We start from the raw sequence: 9,362 nt of genomic DNA, 5'->3' as shown, positions 1-9,362 counted from the left end.
CCCCAAGTCTGGGGGTCTTAGCAACCTTTCTGTTGTGGGCTGGAACCCTGAAAGTTTGCACCTGAGGAAAAAGGAGAACTGGCAATAAGCAAGCTCTCACAAAATCTTCAGTCTCGTTTTCAGACGCCTGGATGTCCCGGAAAATCTCAGTCCCTAAAATTAGATTAAGGTGATTCCAGATTGCCAGTATAACCAGGCACCTGGCAGTCACCAAAGGTCCTCAGAGAAAGATTTTTTGTCAAATTATTTCTACAAAATGTTTTTTTCCCCAAATTCAATGTCCAGAGCACAATCTGGAAGAAAGAAACACACATGAGAAAAGACAAGAACCAGCAGAAACAGACAATAAAATTAGACCCTCAGGAGCTCTAGATATTGGGATTAACCAGGCAAAATGTTAAAATGAGTGAGAATTGGAAGCTATAAAAAATGACTTAATATCCAAATGCAAATTTGAGAACTGCAAAATATAATTACTGAAATAAAAAACTTAATGAATGGGATTAACAGAACATTAGATAAGCTAATGAGAAAAATAGTGAATTTGCAAATGGGTTAAAAGAAAATATCCAGAATAAAACCATGGGGGGACACATGGATTGAACATTCACATTAGAGGGTGAAAGACAGAATGCTGTGAGAACGTTTCATGAATATTTGCTGGAGCCTGAAAAGGACAGGAAAAAAGGGAACTGGAAGAAGCAATACCTGAAGACACAGTAGCTACAAATTTTTTTTAACTGAAGAAAGGCATTTAACACTAAAAATTTTCTCTAGGCATTGTTTTGTACATCCACAATATCTAAAATGTTAAGGATAAATATAGGTTACAACAAAATAATGGGAAAAAACATGGCAGTCAAAAAATAGTGTATATATACTAATATCAGACAAAATTGACTTGAGGTATAAAATCCCTAGAGACAGAAATTGACTAGAGACAAAGATGGACACGTTGAGTCACCAGGAAAATATAGCAATTCTAATATTGTATGCACTTTACAACATGTTACCGAAATATATTTTGAAAATTGATAGGATGAAGATTAGTAGGAACATCCACAACTGCGATAATAAGTGGGAGATGTTCACACACCTCTTTCATTACCTTGTAGATAACACACAAAAATTCAGTAATGATACAGAATATGTTAATAAGATCAATACATGTGACATGATGGACACATTTATGGAACACGACAGCAAATGACTGCCGAATACTCATCCTTTTCAACCGTATTTGGTAAACTGTTGGCCATGTTGCATAATATGTGAAATATTTACTGAATGGTCATGAAGTAACTCTTGACCAGTTTTGAAAGCTAAAATCATGCAGGATAAGTTCTCTGACTCCAGTGCAATTATGCTAAAGGTAAAATCACACTGACAAAAACAAAAACAACAAAAACTGGCACCTGGCACAGGGTGGTGACCTGAGAACTGGGATGGTCTTCCAGGGACAGGACTGCGGTGACTGTGGGATGTATCAAGAGTTTGAAAGGCAGGTGAGAAACGGTCAACTAAAGGTCATGGGGATTCAGGGTGGGATACATAGATGCTCTGGGAAATGATAAATGTGGGAGGAATTAGTAAGCATCTGAAAGCCAGCTGTGAAAGCCTCGGGTCTCCTGGACCTGGAAGCACACAACAGGCTCAGAGCTCCCGCTGCAGAAGGACGAAAAAACTGAGCTGCACCTCGGACTTACTCATCAGGATGACTGGGCTCCAGGGAGGGTTGAACTACCAACCTAGGCAGGTCTGCTAAAGGAAGGGGCCCTGGTTGGAAGGGAAGGGGACCCTAACACTTGGAATAGGGATTTCTGGGTTGATGCACCTGAAAATCTTCAATTCTCGGATTTCCTTGAGCCCCCGTGAGGGTGCAGAAGTGGGCTGCACCTCCCATTAGATGCCAGCATCGTGCTCGCTTGAGGACAAAATATGACGTCTTCCCTGCAGGACACCGTGTGTCTGCTTCTGGATATGCGCTCCCCAACCCCCAGGCTAAGTGGGGTTCTAAGCTGGGCTAAGCTGTCTCATGGTGCAGCTGGGGATGCTGAGTTGAACAGGGGAAGGGGCCTGCCTGGTGGGTACCCCTGGGGGTCTGGATCTGAGAGTGGTTCATCAAGGGCTGGGTCACAGAGTGGATATGGGAGTTTGTTGACTTGAGGGCACTCTCTTAAGAGTCTGAATTTTATACCTTGGCAGGATTTAGGAGATGTCCTGAACTGACTGTTCCTGGAAGCATGAAAAAAACACTGGTCATGTTGCATGAGATGGGAACACCAGAGCAGTCATGGCAGATGGTGGACAGAAGTTCCCTTCTCAGGTGCAGGAGGTGGGCTTGCAGGAATAGGTGTATGGTTTAAGACCCAGACCTACCAGATGGTTATGCTCCCCAGGATGTCCTGGGGGGCACACCACTGAGTAATAGCCAGTGAAATGCACCAGCCTCACTAAGAAGTCAGCAGTGACCACCCCTGTAGACCAGATTCACTGCAGGACAGGCAATGGAACCAGGGTCACCACAGGAGGAACAGTGGAAGCCAGGGAGCAATGGAGGGAAAGACATCAAAACTGTAGGGGCAGGTGCTGGCGCGGACCTGACAGAAGACACGTGGTTGTAATTACTGCAGTGGGTAGAGGTCAGTGCGACCACTGAGGGGTCTGACCTGCACCTGTGAAGATGGGAGGTAGTATCCCTAGAGCGGATGAACACCACCAGGCGTGGGGTTTTCCTCCCTGAGTTGGCCAGGGCGTGCTTCTCTCCCTGGGAGGAAGCAGTCTGCCCTCACACGGCAGGCATAGCAGTATACATTTTTGCTTTGCCTCAGGGCTGTGTCAACTCACATACTCTTTGCCCAATGAGCCCAAAGAGATCTGGGTGGCCTGGACATCTCAAAGAACATTGGCCTACTGCATTGATGACAACATGCCAATTGGATGATAAGCAAGAAGTGGCTAACACATTAGAAGTCTCAGTAAAATAGCTGAGCTCCAGCAGGTGGAAAATAAACCCTAAATAAAATTCTTAGGGGGTCCCATAACCAGCAGTATACTGGGGCTGACCATCTAGCAGAAAGGGCCCATCATTGCATCTTGCACTTCCTGTTGCATGGACAGACAGACAATGCCTTGGATTCTGGAGGCAGCATATTCACACCTGGACACACTGCTTGAATGTGTAGGCTGTTGACCAGAAAAGCCTCCAGCATTGAGGGAGCCCAGAGCTGGAAAGGGCTATGCAGCAGATCCAGGCTGAGTGCAAGCAGCCAGGAGACAGGCCACACGCCCAGATAGACCCTGGGCTATGGGAGATGTCGCTGGCGGGAAATGCTGTGTGGTGTTTATGGCAAGCCCCTGTCAGAATCACAATGTGGGGCCCTGGGATTTTGGAACAAAGCCACGCCATCTGGAGCAGAGAATTCTATGCCTTTTGGAAAATAACCTGATATGCTACTGGGCCCTGGGAGACAGAACAGCCGGTCACACATCTGGACCTGCTCAGGATGAGCTGGATTCTGTCACCCCCATAAGTTGTAAGGTTGGGGCTCAGAAATAATCCACCACAGATGGAAATGTACATCTGGGACTCGCAGAGGCAGGGGCAGAGGGCCAGCGAGCTGCGCGTCACCCAGCTCACACCCACGCCAGATGGAGACACCCTCCTGTGAACCACGGGAAGAACAGCCCCACCTTGGTGTGTGGACTGGTCTGTGGGCCAGTGAAAACCACATGGCTGCCACATGCGGTTGTCCCTCAGGTTGTCCTAAGAGCGAGGAGGAACAGTTCTCCCAGAAGGCAGAGCTTCTGGCCCATGTGCTCACCCACTCTGCGTGGAAGTAGAAGCCCCAGGGTGACCGCAGGGGCAGTGGCCGGCTGGCCATTCCGCAAAGCTGGCCCCAGCTCATTTCTGCTGCATATCTCAGCAGGGGCTGGCGCCTGCCTGGCTCTTCCACTGCCGCCTTTGCCATGGCCTCTCCGCCCCCACCTTCCCACGGCTGTTGACCCCGAGGGGACCTCCTAATAAATGTCCTGCATGCTAAACTCTGTCTGCTTCTGGGAACATGCACGCGACCCCGAGTGCCCGAGTGGACCCAGAGCCAGCAGCGCCAGTGCCTGTGCACGGCCCACAGCCGAGGCCGCTCTCCTCGCTGTGAAGTCTAGTCCCTCCCTGCTTCCCAAACCCCTGGTCAGCCCTGCGCCATGCTCCGGGAACCCTCTGCATGGCACGGGGAGTCCCTGCACTGGGGGATGCCCTGGGGCCCCCAGCGGGTCCAGATGGGCCACTTGTTGATTTGGAGGCCGATGAAATGAAAAGTCATCACCACCCCCATTCAGTATAAAATAGGCAGACAGGGACGGGACCATAGCCATCAGCACACTTACTTGGAAAGGCGGACTCGTGGAAGTCACAGCTCTGAGGCCACCCTGGCATCCCACTGGGGTGGGACATGCCCCTCCCGGGGAAGGCCCCAGCCCGCAGCCCTCTGGCCCCTGCTCTGCCCTTTGGGGGCCCTTCCTGCCGTTCCTTTGGCTTGGCCCCATCTGAGCTGGGCCCTGGAGAGCCACCCTCGGGGGGCTAAGCTTCTTCCCCAGCCTTTCTACTGTCCCTACAATGGCCACGAAGTTCCCAGCAGGTCTCAAATTCAGTCCTTCCTCAATATCTATGGATACATGTGTGTGAACCCACCTGCTCTGGTAAACTTCTGGGTAATCCCACATCAACACTCAGTGCTGAGGTCCTCCTCAGACACGCCGGGGTGCAAATTGTCTGAATGGCCCGATGCGCCGTTCCCAGCCGAGGATGGACAGGTGACACCCTGCCTTCTGGCTTCTGTGCTCACTGGAGCAAACGTCCTTCCATGCCCACTTAGTGCCTCTGTGTTCAGTTTTGAGCTTCAGTTGGTGATCTTGCAATGAAACCGTCCTGGGCACTGCACGGAAGCATCCGAAGCACAAGAAGGTTGCGACGAGCAAAGGACCTGTGTGCTGGGTGAGCATCCTTCAGGCGTGGCTCACGGTGCTGTTGGCCGCGAGGCTAGTGTTAATGAGTTAACAATGTGTATTCAATACAGTACTTTAAATAGGAGCAAAGATCAACCGAGGTCAGGTATCACTGACTGATGAAACTGTTGTGACCACAGGCATGCAGGAGCCTGACCCTGTATGTCCCCGAGAAGTGCTGGCTCGGTATTTGCTAACTCAATTGCTCGAGCAGACTTTACAGAATAAAGCTCATGTGAATGATGAGCATTGACTATCTTCTTCCAGGCTGTGTGTTCTTCGGTTACATCCTCTCACAATTGCCGGTGGCTTCTTACTCAGTCACAGAGAGAGACTCGTCAGCGTTGCCTCCGCATAAAGCTACATGGGACACCACAGCCTCCTCTCCTTCCTTCTGCCCACCTGTGAGGAGTCCTGGGGTCTTGTCTTGGTTCACCCAGAGGCTTCAGAGATGGACATGAGGCCATGGCTTGAGGTCAGTCTTGAAAACGGCCAAGTGCAGCCGGCAGTTGTTGCTTCGGGCATTTCTCAATGTTATCACTTCACTGTTGGTGTTTGAGAAGCCTAGCTTCTTTCTAATCCTGCAAGTTCCTGAATTTGTTAACTTTCCATTCCCTTTCATCCCCGCTTGTGAGCCAGATGATTATTTTTTGAGCTCATCTTTTTCTTATAATATCTTTCCCACAGAATCCAACAGCAGCCAACACACACTACTAACCAGTTTCCAACCACTTCCCCTAGAGCTACGGTTTCCTTTGGTGTAAGATCGGCCTCCCACAGATTCTCAGGTGATAGTTTCACTAAATGACTCACACTCCCACCAGAAGGGACCGTCGTCTTCCTGCCTCTGATGATAGTTTCCTGGCTGCCCTCCTGCAGGCCCTTCTGCCAGCAGGTTACATGGCCGGGGTTGCCGGGGACTGTCAGGGGCTCTGCCCCACCCCTAAGCCAGACTTACAGAGCCAGCTTCTGGGACGTCACCAACCGCCACAGCAGAGGGAAGAGCCCTCTGGAAGGAAGGCCATGCTCAGGCAGCGACATGCTCCAGCCCAGAAGGTGCGCGGTCACCCCCACCTGCAGTACGCTGTCTGAGCAAGCAGGGGGCTGGCAGTGCCATAGTTGCATATGTTTGGAAGGGGCACAGTGTGGAAATATTTGGCAGAAAACACTAATGACTGCTATAGAGGACCAGCGAGTCAGGAGGGTGTTCAGGGACTCGAGTGGGACAAATGCAGTATGAGCCTGCTTGCTGTGGCATCCAGGGCGGGGACGAGCCCCCGAGTGGGCTTGCCAAGGTGGTCAGGAGAGAACACGGCCTGTTTTCCGGCCCGTCCCCTGTGCTGCTATTGCTGGCTGTGCATGGTGGCATCTGTGGCGATGACTCAGCTCTCTGGGCTTGAGTGAACCTTGGCATTCACCTGGTTGTATACCTGAAAGTCTTTACAGTTCCCTCTGCTGCCCCCTGAGGGTCCTAATTCCGGGCACAGGGCCTGGATTTTTGCTGGAGCTTGACTTGGGGCCCAAGAAGCGCTGGCTTGTCACGGCTCCCCATGCTGCCTTTTCAAATGGTCTGGGAGGCTTTGGAGGAGAGCTGGGCCAGCCCTGGAGGGTGTCATCAACACCATCACATTGATGCTGAATTGAAAGCTCCCCCACGGTTCCGGTCCTGATCACCACCCCCACCCGCCCCACAGGCTCCTCTGAGTCATCAGCACTGGGATGGTTTCCTTGCATGTCATATCATTTGGAGGCATCAATTTATCATTTCCCCTACTTGGTATTCTAGAGACCTTCATTTTTCATTTCATACTGCAGTTTCTAAAAATAAAGTTGGTGGTAACTTGAGTTTCTTATTCATTTCTCTTCCCTTTCAACACCAGGTGACTGACTTGATAAAGCACTGCTGTGAGGGCCCGAGTGGGGTCAGCACGGGGCTTGTCGCTCACGCCTTCTGCTTGGCCCAGATGGCACAAGCCATCACTGTGGAGGTGGGGCGGCCATGGTGGGGCCTGCTCCTTGCCTTCAGGTGTGGGTCAGTGGCAGGGCCTGGGTCCCGGGGGACTCCCAGCTCTGATCCTTGTGGCCAGGCTCTGTGGAGTCACTGGGCCTCTTGAGACTCTGCCCACTTTGTCTGGACAGTGGAAAACCCAGCCTTATCTTTGCTCCCGCAGAACAGAAGGCCGAGCAAACAGGCTGGTTAAGGCAGCGAGGTGTTTGGGGTACCAAGGTTTGAATCTAGAATTTGCTTAAAAATACCAACATTATAAAATGACAATGAAAATTAAATGGCAGGGCTGGGATGCAACAGGAAACGCATGTGGTTGCTAACTGTTGAGGCTGGGGACTGGCATGGGGCGCTTATTGTGTTAGCTTTTCTATTTTCATCCACACATGAAGATTCCCTGAATAAGAAGTCTAAAAAAACAGTGGAACGGAATCACAAGGAAGCCTGGATTGCCTGGGTCAGAGGGAGGAGCCCAGGCCTCCTGGCCAGCCTGGGAAGGACAGATGGCCGTGAGCAGCACACGAGGCCTGGACGCCAGCCCTGGCTCAGCCCATGTGGCCCCGGGAGCCACGGCATGGTAGCTCTCTGGACCTGAGCTCCTGCACGTCTTAGCCCTTCAGTGAGTCCTGGATGTGACAGCACCCCCCATGGAGCCACTGGACGGATGCTGGCCCCGTGTCCCTCCCCGGCAGTGCCTGGTCCCCGTTCCCCTGCCTGTGGGCCTGTTGTTCCCCACCCAGGCTGCCCAGCTGATATGTCACGCCTGCCCTTCCACTCTGGTGCCCCATTAAATGCGCAAGGGAAGCAAACAAACCCCCTGATGCCCCAAAACTCTAGGGAAGTGCCAGGAGGACTTGCTGGGGAGCAGTGCTGGGGTGGCCCCGTGTGCCCTGGCCTGGGGAGGGGACCCCAGGGCGCTGTCCTTCCCCAGGTCCTCCTGTGACTCAGCACTGGGAGGCCCTCTTGTGGTAGCAAAGAACTGGGTTCTCTTAGAACAGAACGAAGAAAACAAAAATAGGGCTCTCAGCCTTCCAGCTCCCTGGTGGAGCAGCTGGCATGTCCCTAAGCCCACTGACCCCTTGGGCCGTGGGGGAGTCCCTGGCAGCGCCTGGCGAAGACCGTGGCACAGCCCCTGGCTGGACCCTGTGGCACCAACTGTCCCCCACCCCTGGAGCATGGATAGCTTTGTTAGGAGTGTGTGGGGAGCACAGAGGGAGGGCGGCTGGAGGCAGTGGGGGTGGGGGCCACAGTGGCTAGGGGTGCAAGGACAGGGTGGCTGGGGATATGGGTGCTGTGGGTACAAGGGCAGGGTGGCTGGGGGTACAGTGGCAGGGTGGCTGGGGGCACAAGGGCAGGGTGGCTGTGGGCACAAGGGCAGAGTGGCTGGGGATATGGGGGCTGTGGGCACAAGGGCAGGGGGCTGGGGGTACAGGGGCTGGGGGCTCAAGGGCAGGGTGGCTTGGGGTCCAAGGGCAGGGTGGCTGGGGGGTGTAGGGGCTGGGGGCACAAAGGCAGGGTCGCTGGAGGTACAGGGGCACCTCAGTCTTTTGGGGTCAGCCGTGTTGTGGTGTAAACACGAGTGTTCTCCTTTCAAGCTGGCACCTGCCCCTCCTGTCCCCACCAAAGCCCCAGCCTTCCTGGGGTGGGCACAAGCAATGCACGGACCTTAGTCATGTGTACCTGGAGCAGAAGGACATCTTTTGGTCAGAATTAGCTGTGTGGTTTAGGCCATAGGCTTACTTTGACCCAAGAGAAGTAAAACATTAGTCCAATTGATCTAGTTTAAATCTGGTGGGTCCCTGCACAGATATCCGCATAGGATGGGCCCCAGCCATAACGAGCCATTTGGTGCTATCAGGAAACCCCCGAGAAACCAAATCCAGCAGGAAGAGGAGAGAAAAGGTGAGGAAAGATGTTAGGACAAATCTATTGAGGCCTCTGGGTTGGGAAGGGAAGGGGAAAATGAACATGTGAACAGGAGCAAGTGGAGAGGCCCCCTGTGGGTATTTCCAGGTTGCTCTGGGCATTTTCCCTCCTTGCTGCGTGTTATTGCCCTGACATTGGTCAGGGCACTGAGCTCAGCCTGGGTTTGCTGTCTCCTCCATCGCTGCCTGCGAGGCATGGGTTGGGCAAGACCCGTCCATGGGTTGGAAACCACCTTCCCAGCTCTGAGTCCTCAGAGGCTGGCTGGTGAACCAAGCGGACCTGCTGGATGCTCTGCCTGGTGCAGAGAGGGTCTAAGCACCCAAACTCACATTAGCTTGGCAAGACTGAGCTGCCTTCCACTCAGTAGCCAGCTCCCGAACCCTGGCTCCTGCTGAGAGAGCAGGGAAATGGGACAAGGCTCAGGCCA

Source organism: Manis pentadactyla, chromosome 1 (assembly GCF_030020395.1).
Source record: "Manis pentadactyla isolate mManPen7 chromosome 1, mManPen7.hap1, whole genome shotgun sequence".
Taxonomy (NCBI): Eukaryota; Metazoa; Chordata; class Mammalia; order Pholidota; family Manidae; genus Manis; species Manis pentadactyla.
Note: the sequence above shows the minus strand (reverse complement) of the source record.